We start from the raw sequence: 16770 nt of genomic DNA on the forward strand, positions 1-16770 counted from the left end.
ACGATGGCGGCAGCTCAAGTGAAAATATCAACATTTGGATGATTCAGAGTGACAGAAAATCCAGACTTTCTCAGAGAAAGAATCTTCAAGCCTCGAGAAATAGACTGAAATGTTGTCACTTTATCGAGATCTGCCGAGAAGCAGTGAACAAACGGGATCTTGCTTCGGGTATCTTCCGGTGTTTCCGTGATGCCGAGATGACACAAACCAGGCTATCTTTTACGAAACATAAATGCTGGAAATACGTGTTTTTATGAGTGTAAAGATGAATTTCATTCAGAAACATATTGACAAAGTGAGCGATGGACATCAACAACCAAAAGTGGCTCCAAAATCTTTTCTGTGTGAATTCTGTTAGAACTTTAATGGTCAGTTTGTCTGTAGATATTAATTCATAATTATCAGAGATAGATATTAATTACGTCAAATAATAACTATCTGGTAATAATCTGGTATATATCAGATGACCTCGGGGAACCACCTGTTGATGGCCATGACCCTGAACAGGATAAAGTGGTATCTGATGGATGGATGTTTGTGTGTATTTTTATACTGTGAAGTCTACTCTATATATGACACACTGAAAGCCCACGACTTTAGCAAATCACCTCTGACTGAAAGAAAAAAAAGAAATAGAACAGACAAAAGACGAGACAGCGACAGACAAAAAAAGCTCAACAAAGAAAAATGTGTCTAAATTCAAAACCTGGACTATTCCACCCTATAAGGACCGTATACATACGCAGTTTGATTTCCACACTGGATTGTTGTCCACATTCGTATCAGCCACTTCTGTGCTGATGTGTGTGCAGGTTGAAGCAGAGGATTCCTCATGTTATATGTAAATGACAAATCTAATCTATTTCAAAGACGTGAGCCTTGATGAAACCCTGTTTTTCTTAATGAGCAACTGAGCTGCATCAGGTTCGTTAAATACTGTGACTGTGTATATTTAATATATGCAAGAAGGAAATCCCCCCAAAAAATGGTTTTGATTGTTTTGTCCCACAATTTGTGGAGAAAGTAGGTTATCGGTGCAGAGTTTGTCCCGGAGGACCAGGTTATGCTGGCAGCCAGGTTCTGTGAGAACGCCACAGTGAAGACAGAACAGAGGCTGCAGAGTCGGAAGCGAGCATCAGTGTTACCATGTTCACTGAACCAAGGCTGCAGACTTCATCCTCCTCAGAGAGGAGTCTTCCTCATCTGGGATGTGTTGTGAAGCTGAAGAAATCCTTGGTTAATCAGTCCTGATTAAAGAGATCCAGTCAAACATTGGATAAGGAGGGATTCCTTGTGACGCCCTGCACCTGGCAGACAGTACATTGGTACCATCCATCAGCTTCCCCAATTAGTATTAATATCTGAAAATATAACCGTCAATGTCAGTGATACAACCCAACAAACATGTGGCAGGTGGAGTTTGTAGAAAAAGTTAAAAACCGAACATTTTCCCACTCCTCATCAATGAGATGTGCTGCTGCTGCTGCTGCTGCTTGTTTTCATTTCTTCAACTGTCAAAATCATGTACGGCTTCATTTGTTGTTGTTCTTTTGCTAATTTATTTTCCTGCTTGATTATCATGTTAATATCCAGTCAGAGCTGCTGAGGTTCGGTTAATCTAACAACGGTTGGAACGTTTTGGATCGGTGTGATAAATGTAATATATATAGCATTAACAAGGATATTGTCTATTGTTGTTCCTCCCTCACTCTTCCCTCTCTCTCTCTCTCTCTCTCTCTCTCTCTCTCTCTCTCTCTCTCTCCCTCCTTCCCCCCGGTCGTGTCCATCAGCCACACCAGCTTCTAATCCAGGCAACAACAGGAGGAGATTCTCAGTCTCTTCCTGTTGCAAGAGCAGAAACTGTTCTGACACCCGGAGGCTCTCAATCACATCATATTATAAAATATTATTATATTATAAGAAAATTGTTTTAAATGTGAAGCTCAAACTTCCTACTGGTCATTTTACCAAAATTCCCTCTAGCGTGCCGCATGGTGCTGGAGTGGTTAGCACTCAAGCCTCACAGGGAAAAGTTCATGGGTTTGAATCCGGGCCAGACCCTCCTGTGTGTGTGTGTGTGTGTGTGTGTGTGTGTGTGTGTGTGTGTGTGTGTGTGTGTGTGTGTGTGTGTGTGTGTGTGTGTGTGTGTGTGTGTGTGTGTGTGTGTGTGTGTGTGTGTGTGTGTGTGTGTGCGTGTGCGTGTGTGTTCTGTCTTTATATGTGGACTGACAGGACAGTCCATACTCAGTATGGAAGAGTAGTTTAAAAAAGGGTTTCATTACAATTACAAGTATTTCAGTCATGCACAAGACACACACACACACACACACACACACACACACACACACACACACACACACACACACACACACACACGAAATGTTTTGATTTTGGTTGAAAACCTTGAGAGTATTCTTACACAATATTTGTTCTTTAGACTAATAAATAAAAGGAGTGTATTCATGGTCACAAGTTTAACAGAGATTGAAAATGTGAAAGTATTTTTAACGAGCTCGTTTCACTTTTTGTTTCCAAGGTTTCTTCACTGATTACTTCTCTATCTCCAACTAAACAATCTCTCCACGGTTTGTTTCTGGCAGAGGAATAATTATTTCTTTCTCCTCATTATGAGAATTTGATTTCTGCTAATTGCATGAAAAAGTGCCAGATCTCTCAGCGTTTGTTCCGCCCATGTTCTACAAGCTGGTGACAATGGAAGTGAGGCCAGCTGCTCCATCTTGCCGGTACGACGGTCCAAACAGGCTGCAGGACGTGAAACCAGGAAGCATACGGACCAGCTCCAACCGCGGCTGCAGGCCAACCCAGCCTAAAGAAAGTTCCTTCAATCAGCTCACATTTATAAAGATAAAGAGCAGCGGAAAATATACTGGCAAACTAACCACGTGTTTCTATTCACTGCTATAATCACCATCCAAGACTCCAGAAAGTCCAAAAGAAAGAGCGCTTTGGTTCTGACTGCTGCAAGAAGGAGGCATTTACTGACATTTCCCAGCTGAGACGTCTTCGCTCTGACGGAGGCTTCAGAGTTCCTCATGTTTCCTAATCTGAGATGAGATTATTTTTTCAAGAGACAGAGCGTTTGCACAATTTCTCACCACAAACTTCAAAGTTATTAGGTTCTGGATCTGAGCCCAGAGGACGGATGGATGGATGGATGGATGGATGGATGGATGGATGGATGGATGGATGGATGGATGGATGGATGGATGGATGGATGGATGGATGGAAATTTCTCAGTTGTCCCATCAATATGGAGAAACATCTCAGCTGTTTCCAGCAGTTCCGAAGAGAAAAACATGACGTGTTCACTAACTTTACATTTCTAATTAATATCCTGATGAAACACAATCAGACAGAACATTTTCATTACATACATCTGATTCCAATTCAAGCTTTCTGTTGGAACGTAAAGTATATTTGCTCTATATGTCACAGTGTGCACTTATTTTACCTTCAATGAAGAGATGAAATCAAAATCCACGGACAGGTGGAGTGTGTGCAGGTGCTGTCAATGGTGGTGACGGACAGGTGAAGTGTGTGCAGGTGGTGTCGTACTGAAAGTTCCCAACACCATCAAGGCTATAGCTCTTTACACACACTTATTTTGTTCGTCACTCCAGAACGAGTGTGCGTGATGTCACTCAAACGAGTGCGGTGGAGGTGTGACTGGCCGGTGTGTCGGAGCAACTGGTTTCCATGGCGACAGCTGACCCATTTCTAACGCCTTTAGTGGTTGCTGTGAGTTACAGCAGATGTTGGAGACCAGCGAGGAATGTGATGTAGTGGCTGTACATACCATCCTGTGAAGCTCTCATCCTACTAAGAATTTGTCAAAAATGACGAGTAACACACACACACACACACACACACACACACACACACACACACACACACACACACACACACACACTCATGTGGCCACCTTCATCACACAGTCATCATCCTGATCTGAGCCTCATTATGACATTTCTCCCTGCGGAGGTCACGTGAAGCAGTCACTTCACAGAGAAATAGTGTGTGTGCGCCTTTCTGTTTACTATAGAATAGTACACAAGAAGCTGTGCTTTGTACGTCTTGGACAGGAAAACACAAGTCATCTTTACATTTTCATTCATTACAGTGATCAGTATTTAAGCCTCCGATCAATCAGGAACAAAACAGCTCTCACGCTTTAAAACTTTGATGTTTCCTGGATTCCAGTGAATCCACAGTAAATTGTTTTGGTAATAAATAATAAAAGACTCATTAAATCTGCATCGGTCAGCCTGACATTTACATAATGACTAAAAATAACGACACGTCACTCACCTCTCTCCACTCCTTGGTCCCGGGGCCTTGGACGTACAACACCACCACTGAGAAGACAAACACAGGGACTTATAAATCAAACGTTAACGATAAACCTGAGTCTCAGAGTCTGACAGTGATGAACTGAAAGGATTTAATTAAGAATGTGGTTTAATTAGTGATTGAAAAAACTTCAGTAATTAAATTGATCATACTTCATTAATCCCATCAGGGTCTGTTGATATCAGCATTCCTCCCTCAGCTACTGACCACTAACAACCAGGAACCTGCTGGTTTGCAATATTGCTGAAGATTTCAGTCGCTTATTAATGCATCTCAATCAGTGATGCCGGTAATGCGTTACTCTCATATGTTCACTTTCTTTTCAGTAACGTGTAAAACGCGTTACTATTTCCTCACAAGTAATCAGATTAAAGTTACTTCTCGTACGTATTTCAACTCCACAAACCTCCAGCGTCTTCCCTCCTCCCTCCATCAACTCCACAAACCTCCAGCGTCTTCCCTCCTCCCTCCATCAACTCCACAAACCTCCAGCCTTAGAAATCTGATTGCTCTTGTGTTTGATTTGGAATCGGATCAGAAAGCAGAAGAGTGGTGTGGTACATTTATGGTGTTTTAATAGGAAGAATCGACTCGCCTGCGGTTACTGTGGTGCGGAGAGGACGCAGTTTTATAAAATGTTTTCATATGTGCATATTAGTTTTTCCCCCTTCGGTTGGCAGAAGCTGTTCGACCTTCCTTTAGTTCTGGACACTGGCTCTTGTAAATTTGCTGATAATGAGAGCGACAATGAAGTTTCACTTCACACAAGCCACCAATTCCACCTGGTTTCTGTTACTTCCTCTTTTGCTTTTCCCCGACTGGAGCTGGGTTGTAACATGCACGGAGCTTTTCTACATCAGACCATGAATAATTCCCAATAAGAAAAACTACAATGAGCAGAGCTCATGTAAATAAGGTTTCAGTTAAACTATAAACTGATATAATACTGATACAGAGTCAGTATGTGACTTTAAAAAAGAATACAAAAAGACTAACAGTGTCAAGAGAACAAATATCAGATGCAAAGCATTAGATTAGAAAGGCCTTGAAGCTGCTTCACACACTCTGGGTGCCTTCAGGCATCCATAAGGTTAAAAGCTGCACAGCACTTTCACTCAGACGCTGCTCTCCTCTCGGCTCTCTCACGCTGCTCCAACACAGCGAAACCACTTCCACGGAACTCGAGTTCAGTTTGCAACCAGAATCCACGGCTCAGATTCTGTATCTCCAACTGAACCAACTGATTCTAGAAAAAGCTCCATTTAATTATCTGCTGCTGCTGGTTCCTTCCTCCCTCACGGTTTCCCTTCTTCTGCTCTTCTCTCCACGCTACATTCATTTCCTCTTCCTCTGGCCTGTCCTCTATTCCTATTATCCTCTGTCTTTCTTTCACTCTTTCACTTGCTAATGGATGTGTAGCAGAGAACATCCAGTTTCTGCTTCAGTGAGACGGTGAGCCAGACTCACTCCTCCACCCTCGTCTCTCCGCTCTCCACTTCAGGAAGGACGAGAACGACAAAAATCAGGGTCAAGATAAATAAATAAACATCAAAACAGAGGAGGAGTGAAAGGCTGAGGGTGTGTGTTTGTGTGCGTGTGTGTGCGTGTGTGTGCGTGTGTGTGCGTGTGTGCGTGTGCGTGTGCGTGTGTGTGTGTGTGTGTGTGTGTGTGTGTGTGTGTGTGTGTGTGTGTGTGTGTGTGTGTGTGCGTGCGTGTGTGTGCGTGTGTGCGTGTGCGTGCGTGCATGCTTGCATGTACAACAGTCTTTACTTAGTGTATGTAAATATGATCAACTGAGGCAATGGTGGCATTGAGGTTAAAGAAGTATAGAATTATATTTGGGACACAATCCAGGGCACAGAAAAACAAACAAAAAACTTTACCAAAGTAAAATTAAGATCCAATATTGTGCTAAATTCCTAATGGTTTTCTAACAGTAGTAAGTTTCAACAGCCTGCGTGTGTATGAGGCTACAGAAGTGAAGAAAGGCTGTCATCTCTCTCACTCGCTCCACTCTTTAGCGAATGTGTGCTCATACAGGTGATTCAGAGATTTCCCCTTCATGACATCATACAGGGTTAAACCACTCCCTCTGGTAGTGAATAGTCACTTTCACCCTCCCCGACAGGCGGCATTTTTCTCCTCGCAAACGCTAGCGGAAAACAGACAATGAGTATACGTTGGAGAGACATTAGCATTTAAAGGTATAGACACAGAAACAGCCTGTTCTCAGTAGGGCTCACCAGAGGGACTTTTAGACTGAATTTCTGGACCAAGGCTGAATTTGTGGAAATACACTTTGAATTCACTGTTGGACAAATGACAATGTTGTGAAATTGTTGAAAAACTGTGCATATGAGACATTTAATCTGAGCAAATAAAACTGCGCTCAAAGAATAGATTGAGGCAAAAATGTTATTCATAGAGGATGGGTTAAATACATGGAAGCAATTTCCACTGGGAGATTAATAAAGTATACTGTATTTCTAAAAGGATGATTCTGGTTTTTGTTGTTTGAGTTGAATTACAGTGGAAAAATAATCATAAATCTCTCACTCATCTCTCTGTTCTCAGATAAATACACTGTAGTGCACTTGTAACACTGACTGAAGCGATATTACCACTGATGAGATGCCACTGTTTTCACACAGGACATCAACAGATTAATGTGATTATCAGAGGGAGCTCAGCCACACATCAGAACTATAAACAGCACTAATTCAAATAAAGAAAGTGGGTTGTAGAGGAAAGATGTTGCTGTTTGATAGATTCTCCATGAGAGGAAAACCTTCAGAGGGCAGTGTCTGTGTGGAGGGTGTGAGCAGATGATTGGTCCAAACTCTGATCTCACAAGCATTTCAACACAGATCAAACAAGAAGAAGCCCAGCCATGTTCTCTGTTGGTACATGATGGGAAACACTGCAGGTAGATTGAGCTAACAGACCGCTTCACTTCAAGTGGAGGTTTATTATTAGCTTTTATATCCGAGCCATTGTCACAACCGTTGTGATTTATGTAAATATGTATTAAATATCCATTATGAGCTTTGAGGATGTTTCTATTATCAGGAATTTCAATATGGTATTCGTCCCATCTGCTTTTATTCATATAATTCATTCAAGGTCCATCAAACTATAAAATTCTGACAACTAGTCAGGAATGGCAGGAATCTCAATTCCTGACCGCGAATCATGTGATTCCTGAATTATATGATTCAGGGCCGAGGCGTCATGTCGCGACCTGTTATCATGTGTTAAGTAAGAACAGGAAACGATGGCGGGTCATCACGCACAGTCACTGCTGTGCGCCATTAAGCATCGTCACTTTCTCTCACCAATCTGTCAGGAATGTGGCGAACCGGGAGCATTTCGTATAAACTGGTGAATTTTGCTATGCGCGATGTGAGCATCCGCCCAGGGCGCAATCTGTGAAGGAGCGCGAGGGAGGAAAAGAGAATCACTCTCTCAGATGCGTCTTATGGAGGCGCTATATATACACTACCGTTAAAAAGTTTTGGGTCACCCAGACAATTTTGTGTTTTCCATGAAAAGTCACACTTTTATTTACCACACGAGTTGGAAAATGAATAGAAAATATAGTCAAGACAAGGTTAAAAATAATAATATTTATTTGAAATTATTTTTTCCTTCAAACTTTGCTTTCGTCAAAAAATCCTCCATTTGCAGCAATTCCAGCATTGCAGACCTTTGGCATGCTAGCTCTTAATTTGTTGAGGTAATCTGGAGAAATTTCACCCCACATTTCTAGAAGCTCCTCCCACAAGTTGGATTGGCTGGATGGGCACTTCTTGCGTACCATACGGTCAAACTGCTCCCACAACAGCCCAATGGGGTTTAGATCTGGTGACTGCGCTGGCCACTCCATTACAGATAGAATACCAGCTGCCTGCTTCTTCTCTAGATACTTCTTCACAATCTGGAGGTGTTCTTTGGGTCATTGTCCTGTTGGAGGATGAAATTGACTCCAATCAAGCGCTGTCCACAGGGGACGGCATGGCGCTGCAAAATGGAGCGATAGCCTTCCTTATTCAAAATCCCTTTTCCCCTGAACAAATGTCCCACCTTACCAGCACCAAAGCAACCCCACACCATCACGTTACCCCACCTTGCTTGACAGATGGCATCAGACACTCTTCCAGCATCTTTTCAGTTGTTCTGCGTCTCACTAATGTTCTTCTGTGTGATCCAAACACCTCAAACTCCCATTCCTCCGTCCAGAACACTTTTTTCCAATCTTCCTCTGTCCAATGTCTGTGTTCTTTTGCCCATATTAATCTTTTTCTTTTGCCAGTCTCAGATTTGGCTTTTTCTTTGCCACTCTGCCCTGAAGGCCAGCATCCCGGAGTGGCCTCTTTACTGGAGATGTTGACACTGGCGTTTAGCGGGTACTATTTAATGAAGCTGCCAGTTGAGGACCTGTGAGGCGTCTATTTCTCAAACTAGAGACTCTAATGTATTTATCTTCTTGCTCAGTTGTCCACCTCTCTTTCTACTCTGGTTAGAGCCTGTTTGTGCTGTTCTCTGAAGGGAGTAGGACACACCGTTGGAGGAAATCTTCAGTTTCCTGACAATTTCTCGCATGGAACAGCCTTCATTTCTAAGAACAAGAATAGACTGTGGAGTTTCACATGAAAGTTCTTTTTCTGGTCATTTTGAGTGTTGAATCGACCCCACAAATGTGATGCTCCAGATACTCAACCTGCTCAAAGGAAGGTCAGTTTTATAGCTTCTCTAACCAGCTAAAGTGCTTTCAGCTGTGTTAACATGATTGCACAAGGGTTTTCTAATCATCCATTAGCCTTCTGACACAATGAGCAAACACATTGGACCATTAGAACACTGCAGGGATAGTTGCTGGAAATGGGCCTCTATACACCTATGTAGATATTGCACCAACAACCAGACATTTGCAGCTCGAGTAGTCATTTACCACATTAACAATGTATCGAGTGTATTTCTGATTAGTTTAAAGTATCTTCAGTGCTTGTCTTTCAAAAATAAGGACATTTCTAAGTGATCCTAAACTTTTGAACGGTAGTGTATATATATATATATATATATATATATATATATATATATATATATATATATATATATATATATATATCTCCACACACACCCAGTCATATTCTACCATCAGCTGCTGAACAGTTTTGCTCCACATCCAGAGAAATGCCATACAGTTCATCAGAGAGGAAGACGCTGCAGGGGAGCGAATGCTGTCACATTCTATTGTGCATCAACACATATCACAACTAATCCACATGCTCAGTTATGAACTTCATGTATTGAGGTGAGTCTTTTTTTTGTTTAAGATTTTTTGGCAACCAAAAACATGTTTCAGTAATATCAGGAATGTCACGCAGCAATACGCCCATTTAAGAACCTTATTCAGATGCATTATGTCACATAAAGAATGTCAGGAATGATGGGAAAATGATATTCGTAGCTCATCGTATCTTTAAACTCGCATACCTGAAGGATTTTGCTAAAGTTTGCTCTCTGTCTCTAATCCAGTGGTGTCAATCACAAAGACTGTGGGCCAAACATCCCCAACACATTAAATGCATCTTGTTCTCTCCCTTTTTTCTTTTTTTTTACAATATCTAATTTCCATGACATTTCCCTGAAACTAATATATCAAAAGTAAATTTGTTGAAGTTATTTCTTTATGTTTTATGATGCTGTTTTATTTATCAAATAGATTTTTTTTTTAGCTGTGTTATTAGACTATAAAAATATTCCACATATATGGTTCTACATAAGACATGAATTAATTTGATTCATCTGCTGCTGCTTTAAAAGCTGAATCCGTAATCATGGAGGAGAAAAGTCTGAACGGGATGAACGTCCTGTTTGATGCGTGACATTTCTCCGTCAGGATCGATGGGGTCAAACCGAGCTCTGGAACCACGACATGAAAGAGCTGAGGGGGCCGCCGCCGTGGGACAGAAGGGTTTGAAGCTCAGGACCTCCTGATATAACCGTCATCCCGTCAGAGCGACAATAAATCTGTGAAGCGCTCAAACCGAAGTGAAGGTGAGGCAATCACCAAGTGTTCAGCAGAGTTTCCTCCACACAACACTTTAAGTATTTATTAGAAAAACTAAAGTTGAGAAAGGTCTATTTTGATAAATCTATTTTCAGTATCAAGTGTCCAGGGTATTAACCTTCCTTTCTACAGTATTTATAACTCCTGCTGTTCTGTCTGTGTGCTTTTATTTACTGACATTAAACAGAACGCCTGAACACTGGAGCCATGAAAACACAAACTCCCAGTTTGAAGTGAAGGTCTTCCTCCACTCATGTAGAAGTTCATTATTTCTATGTTGGATATGTAGAGCGAGTCCATTGTTTGCGAATACCTGAAACAGTGTGACGTAGTGTTCTGTGACGAGAGGACGTGATATTTGTGGGTGTTTTGGGACGACAAATACCAATATGGGAAAAGTAAAGTTGATCCAGTGAAAAGGATGAGCGTGTGTGAGACAGAATGTGAAAGGTTTTAAAGTGTTACACACTGTTAATTGCTTGAGATTAAGGCCACGTTTCTACGTAATAAGGTTTATTACACAAATGGATATTTCTCCCTCTGCGTTTACAAATAAATCTTCACTGACATGGACCTGAATGTACACCTGGTTCAGAGAACCTATGAGCAGCCAAACCTGTAGGGGGCAGTGTAACGAGAAGCATGAAGCCAGTGTAGCCAATCAGAATCCTGGAAAAAAAACACCACATCACTAATTGTGATGTGAATCTCCGCCTACCGCCAAACAGACAGAGTTTTTCTAAGACCACGTTTACATGTACCAGGGTATTTAAAAAACTGTGATATTCCTCTGTGTTTGGGCCGCAGATTATTTAGACATAAACGCAGTGACGAGGCTCCACAAACAATGATAGTTAAAAACTCCAGCCACAGGACATTGAATCAGTGTGAGCAGGCCTACCATTTTATATTCAACATGTTCATATCAAAATCTCTACTTTTCTAATTAGAATAAACTCTTAGCCGTTCACCTTCAATGCCATTGTCAACTGCAGTGTAAGAGTTTGCTTTTTTAATACTTTTATGAAATGTATTTCATTTTATTTAGTAGACACAACTGATTTTGTTTTGTTTTTTATCGATAGGGTTTAAAAACCAAAGTTTGTTGTATTTCCACCTCTTTATTGGGAAAACAGAACATCGGAATTGAAAGAAGAATAAGTTGTAAACTTTTCGGGGCTGGTAAATGAGGCTCAGAGAAAGCAGAGATCTGATCCTCTGTCATTCACCAGCCAAACTTATCTTCTGTGAGCCCCAAACTTTTCTTCTCTGAGTCACCTGTTCTTTGTATGTCTGCACACTTTCAGTCTTCATGAAGAGTTTCCCTGTGACACTGACTTAATAAACCATTGTCAGCTGACCACACAGATTTTCACGACGATGTGAAACGGCTGAAACGCAGTGACGGCCTGCAGGTCACCGCTCACAGGAGCTTGATGCATGTTGACGAGGTGTACGAGGCAGTGAGTCGGTGAACTCAGGAGAGACGATGACCTCAATAATGTGACGTACAACTTGAGCTATCAAGGAATGTTAAATAACTTTTTCATGACGGGAATGACGAGACCACAGGAGCACTTACCAGGGTCCGACTTAGAGAAGGTGTCCATGTCCAACAGGTTCCTACAACAAAAGAAAAGACACTCACTAGTGGGAAGATTCTGCACACACACACACACACACACACACACACACACACACACACACACACACACACACACACACACACACACACACACACACACACTTTGCAGACAACACTGCGATCGAGGGGTGTATTAGTGGTGGCTGGGCAGAAGAGAACAGGAAACTGGTCCAGATCTTCATCTGAACCACCAAGACTAAAGAGATGGAGGTGGACTTTGGGAGGCCGAGGCCAAAATACAGAGCCAGTCCTCCTCCTCCTCCTCCTCCTCCTCCTCCTCCTCCTCCTCCTCCTCATCATCATCATCATCATCATCAAGGGCGACTGTGTGGACTTTGTGCAGACCTATAAATACCAGTGAGTTTAGCGTGATGACAGACTGGACTGCCAACACAGACGTCGCCCGTACTTCCTCACAAGACTGTCATCGTTGAACACTGAACTGTCTGTGTCTGAACGACGGGCGCTGGACAGACTCCGGTCAGTCATGGACAACACACTGCATCCACTGTCCAGCAACATCGCTCAGTGACAGGATTCTGTGACTGTCCTGCTCCACTGACACGCTGAGGAAATCCTTCCTCCATCAAAACATGTGACTTCTTCTCTCCACCAAGGAGGGAAAGGAAAGGCTGAGGTCAGAAACCTCAGATAGGAACTGTAAAAAAAAAACACAGACCAGCATGCATCTATCTATCTATCTATCTATCTATCTATCTATCTATCTATCTATCTATCTATCTATCTATCTATCTATCTATCTATCTATCTATCTATCTATCTATCTATCTATCTATCTATCTGTCTATCTTTTTGTTGTAGTGCTTGATGGTTTTTGCGACTGCACTTTGGGACACATTCATTTTTTGTATAATTTTCCAGACTGACCTTCAGTTCTTAAAGTAATGATGGATTGTCGTTTCTCTCTACTTGGCCGAATGGTTTTTGTCAGAATATGAAATCTAACGGTTGTCAAATAGGGCCTTCAGCTGTGTACCGTCCTGACTTCTGCACAACACAGTCGATGGTCCCGAGCCCATTAGGAAGACAAGAAAATCCACAAATGAACCCTGACAAGGCTCAGCTGTGAAGAGAAAACGACCTCATGAAGCTCAATGATAATGGGCAGAAGGATTTACAGCGCCGTCAACAAAGCAAAGGGTGGCTACTCTGAGGTACCTAAAATATAAAACACGTATAAATCTCTTCCTGTTTTATTTTGATACTGGTCTTGTCTCTGTGACTTCCTGTCTAGCCTTTCTCAGTGTGTGTTATTACCTGCAGTGTTTGTCATCTGCGTCTTTCTGTTCCCCAGTGTGTTTAAACCCTTTTCTCTCATTGCCAGATCGTCTTTGTTCCCTCGTGGTGAGACATTTTCTAACTTTTGCTCGTGTTTTAGATTTCTTGTGCTTTCAAACTTTGTGTTTTTGGACTCTCTCTTGGATTACCCATTTCCGATAGCTTTGCCCTCAGACTTTGAATAAACACTTTGAAAATTTTCACGAGCCAGACTCATAGGTTGAACTTAAGCTCATCTTTATTCCTCATGAAAAACCATGAAAAGTCCACGAAAACACTGACAATATGAAGACACTATCCAGACTGGAGCACAGGATCCCTGGCCGACCGACAACCAGAACACAGTATATTATATAAACCAAAGCCACCAGGTGAAGACAATCATGAAGATATGAACATGTTGATTGTGACCATGTGTGGACACACATTGTACCCCTTCCTACACTTCATCCTCTTCTTCACAATCCTTCACACTCTGCTCCACATTCTGTAATCAACACTGGGTTCATCGAATCTGTGGAAGTAGTGTGAATATTATTATTAACACATTGATCATTTGCTGCCTGTTTACATGGTGGGAACTCACATTTCTAAGTTCTAGAGATTGGAACCGAAAGTACAGACATAAAAACCCTGCAACCCTTGTTAAGTGACCAAGGCTGCAGCTCAGAACACCACCACCATCCAAACCAGTCCTACTGCACACACTCTCTGGGCAAAAGGCCTGAGAAAGGTAGAGAGACACTCAACTTTAGTAAGATAGCCCTGAGCATCCAGGCTCCTGAATCTCACTCACCAGCCACATGTTCAGCCGCTTGATAACACAAAAACCTACTCAGCCAACCTAATGTGTTCAGAGGTGCAGACATCAGCGAGCATCATGAATGTGGAGTCGATGGGATTCAGCTGATTTTCAGTGTGGAGCGATTGTTGGTGCCAGAAGCTCCAGTCTGTGTGAAAACTGCTGATCCACTGGGACTTTCGGATATCTCATTTAGGTTTACAGAGATTGGGAGTGAACTCCCAGTGCTGAGGGGCAATCTGTCAGAAACCAGCGGTCAAAGAAATGCTAGAAACAGTGACAAAGACAGCAGACACTGTGTGGCAGGGGTGTGTAGTTTGAGAAGACCTGTGGGGGAGGGTCTGCTCAGGGGAAACACTGGGGAGGGAGGTGATGCAGCACATCGGAGTCCCATCAGGGAATAATTACCTCGCTCACAGTGGCATGCTGGGATATAAAGAGATCATGCTGGAGGAAGAAGGAAGAACGGCAAGAAAAGGCAACTCAAGACTGAGAAATGGTCAGATGGGTTGCAGACTCACACCCGTCTGGAACAATCCGGACATCCTGAACATGCAAACACCACACAAAAGGGTCCAAAGTGTCCAGAGGGTATTTGATAGTATTTGATATTATATGATGGTATTTGACGGTATTTGACGGTATTTGACTGTATTTGAGGGTATTTGACAATATTTGACGATATTTGATTGTATTTGAGGGTATTTGGATTCATGGCAGTGACTCACTGTGATGTTGGGATGTCGCCATTGTCCTCACAATCCAAGATAGACATGAACAGCCTCACTGACAGAGCAGCTGACCTGAGAGCGAAGCTCATGAGCAAACTAGACATCTGGAGCCTCTGATGAATACTGAGGCCACTGATGTATTGTATCTGCTAGAAGATGTGAATACTTGCCTGAATACAACACCAACAATCATCACTAAAACCAACTAGCTGACCCACAATACAGCAACAGTACTCCTGTAGGATACAAGACAGATACAGTACGTAAGAACCAGTATCTTCTACTGGAAAAGACGGTTAGATGCTAAGATAAAAGCAGAGTAGAGAGACGTTAGCCAGCTGAGATACATAAAGGGAACTTGGTGAGTAAAGGGAAAAGAGTATCTACCAAATACCACAAGATGTCATTTCGATGGCAGGGAAATAACAGCAGGTCAGAACCACCAAAAGCTCAGATGGAAGAATACTGGAAATGGATCTGGAAAAGAGAAGAATTGCAACTGAGAACTGACCAAAGTACTGACTACAGTACTGACCACAGTACCGACCACAGTACTGACCACAGTACCGACCACAGTACTGACCACAGTAACTTCCCAAGGCGAGAACCAGTGAAGATTTCTGTGGCAGACATCCAAGATGAAGAGTTACACAGCACCAGGCCACAGTATGACCTCTACTGTACATCCTGAAGGTGATTCCACTTCATGAGAGACAAGCAGCACACATGAACCAAATGCTAATGGACAGGACCAACCTGCAGAGGTTAAACCAGGGGAGAGTAGTCCTAAACAGAAAGGGAACCATCCCATCCAACTCCCGGCCATAACTCGCCTCTGTACGACACAGAAACTCCCGTTAGGCGTCATAACAGCTGAGATCTACAGACAATGACCCAAGACCTGAGCCGTGCGCAGAGACGACTTGAAGCAACACCAGAGGAGCCAAACACCAGCGACTGGTTAGAGCAGTTACCAGAGATCCCAACAATGGACAGACCAGCTAGGGTCAACAGGACATTAAGGTCAACGGGACACTAGGGTCAACAGGACACTAAGGTCAATGGGACACTAGGGTCAACAGGACACTAAGGTCAACAGGACACTAGGGTCAACAGGACACTAAGGTCAATGGGACACTAGGGTCAATGGGACACTAAGGTCAACAAGACATCAGGGTCATCAGGACACTAGGGTCAATGGGACACTAAGGTCAACAGGACACTAGGGTCAATGGGACACTACGGTCAACAGGACTCTCGGGTCACAGGACACTAAGGTCAACAGGACACTAGAGTCAACGGGACACTAGGGTCAACAGGACACTAAGGTCAACAAGACACTAAGGTCAACAGGACTCTAGAGTCAACAGGACACTAAGGTCAACGGGGCACTAGGGTCAACAGGACACTAGGGTCAACGGGACTCTAGGGTCAACAGGACACTAAGGTCAAGGGGGCACTATGGTCAACAGGACACTAGGGTCAACAGGACTCTAGGGTCAACAGGACACTAAGGTCAATGGGGCACTAGGGTCAACAGGACACTAAGGTCAACAGGACATCAGGGTCAAGATAAGATAAGATAAGATATCCCTTTATTTATCTCGCATGTGGAGAAATTTGCAGTGGTACAACAGGATAGTAAAGAGAAAGAGGCACACATAGCAGGAACAAAATTATTATTATTTTTTTTTAAATAAATAAAAAAATCATATCGATGTCATTCCAGTCAGCAGATTGTTTTATTCTTACATTTTTTTAATGATGCTTATGATTTCATCTTCACTACTGCACTGAACTAGGATTTCTCTCAATATACTGATGCTAAACCTTTTTCCATGGTTGCTTC

The sequence above is a fragment of the Lipophrys pholis genome (assembly GCF_963383615.2).
Source record: "Lipophrys pholis genome assembly, chromosome: 4".
Taxonomy (NCBI): domain Eukaryota; kingdom Metazoa; phylum Chordata; class Actinopteri; order Blenniiformes; family Blenniidae; genus Lipophrys; species Lipophrys pholis.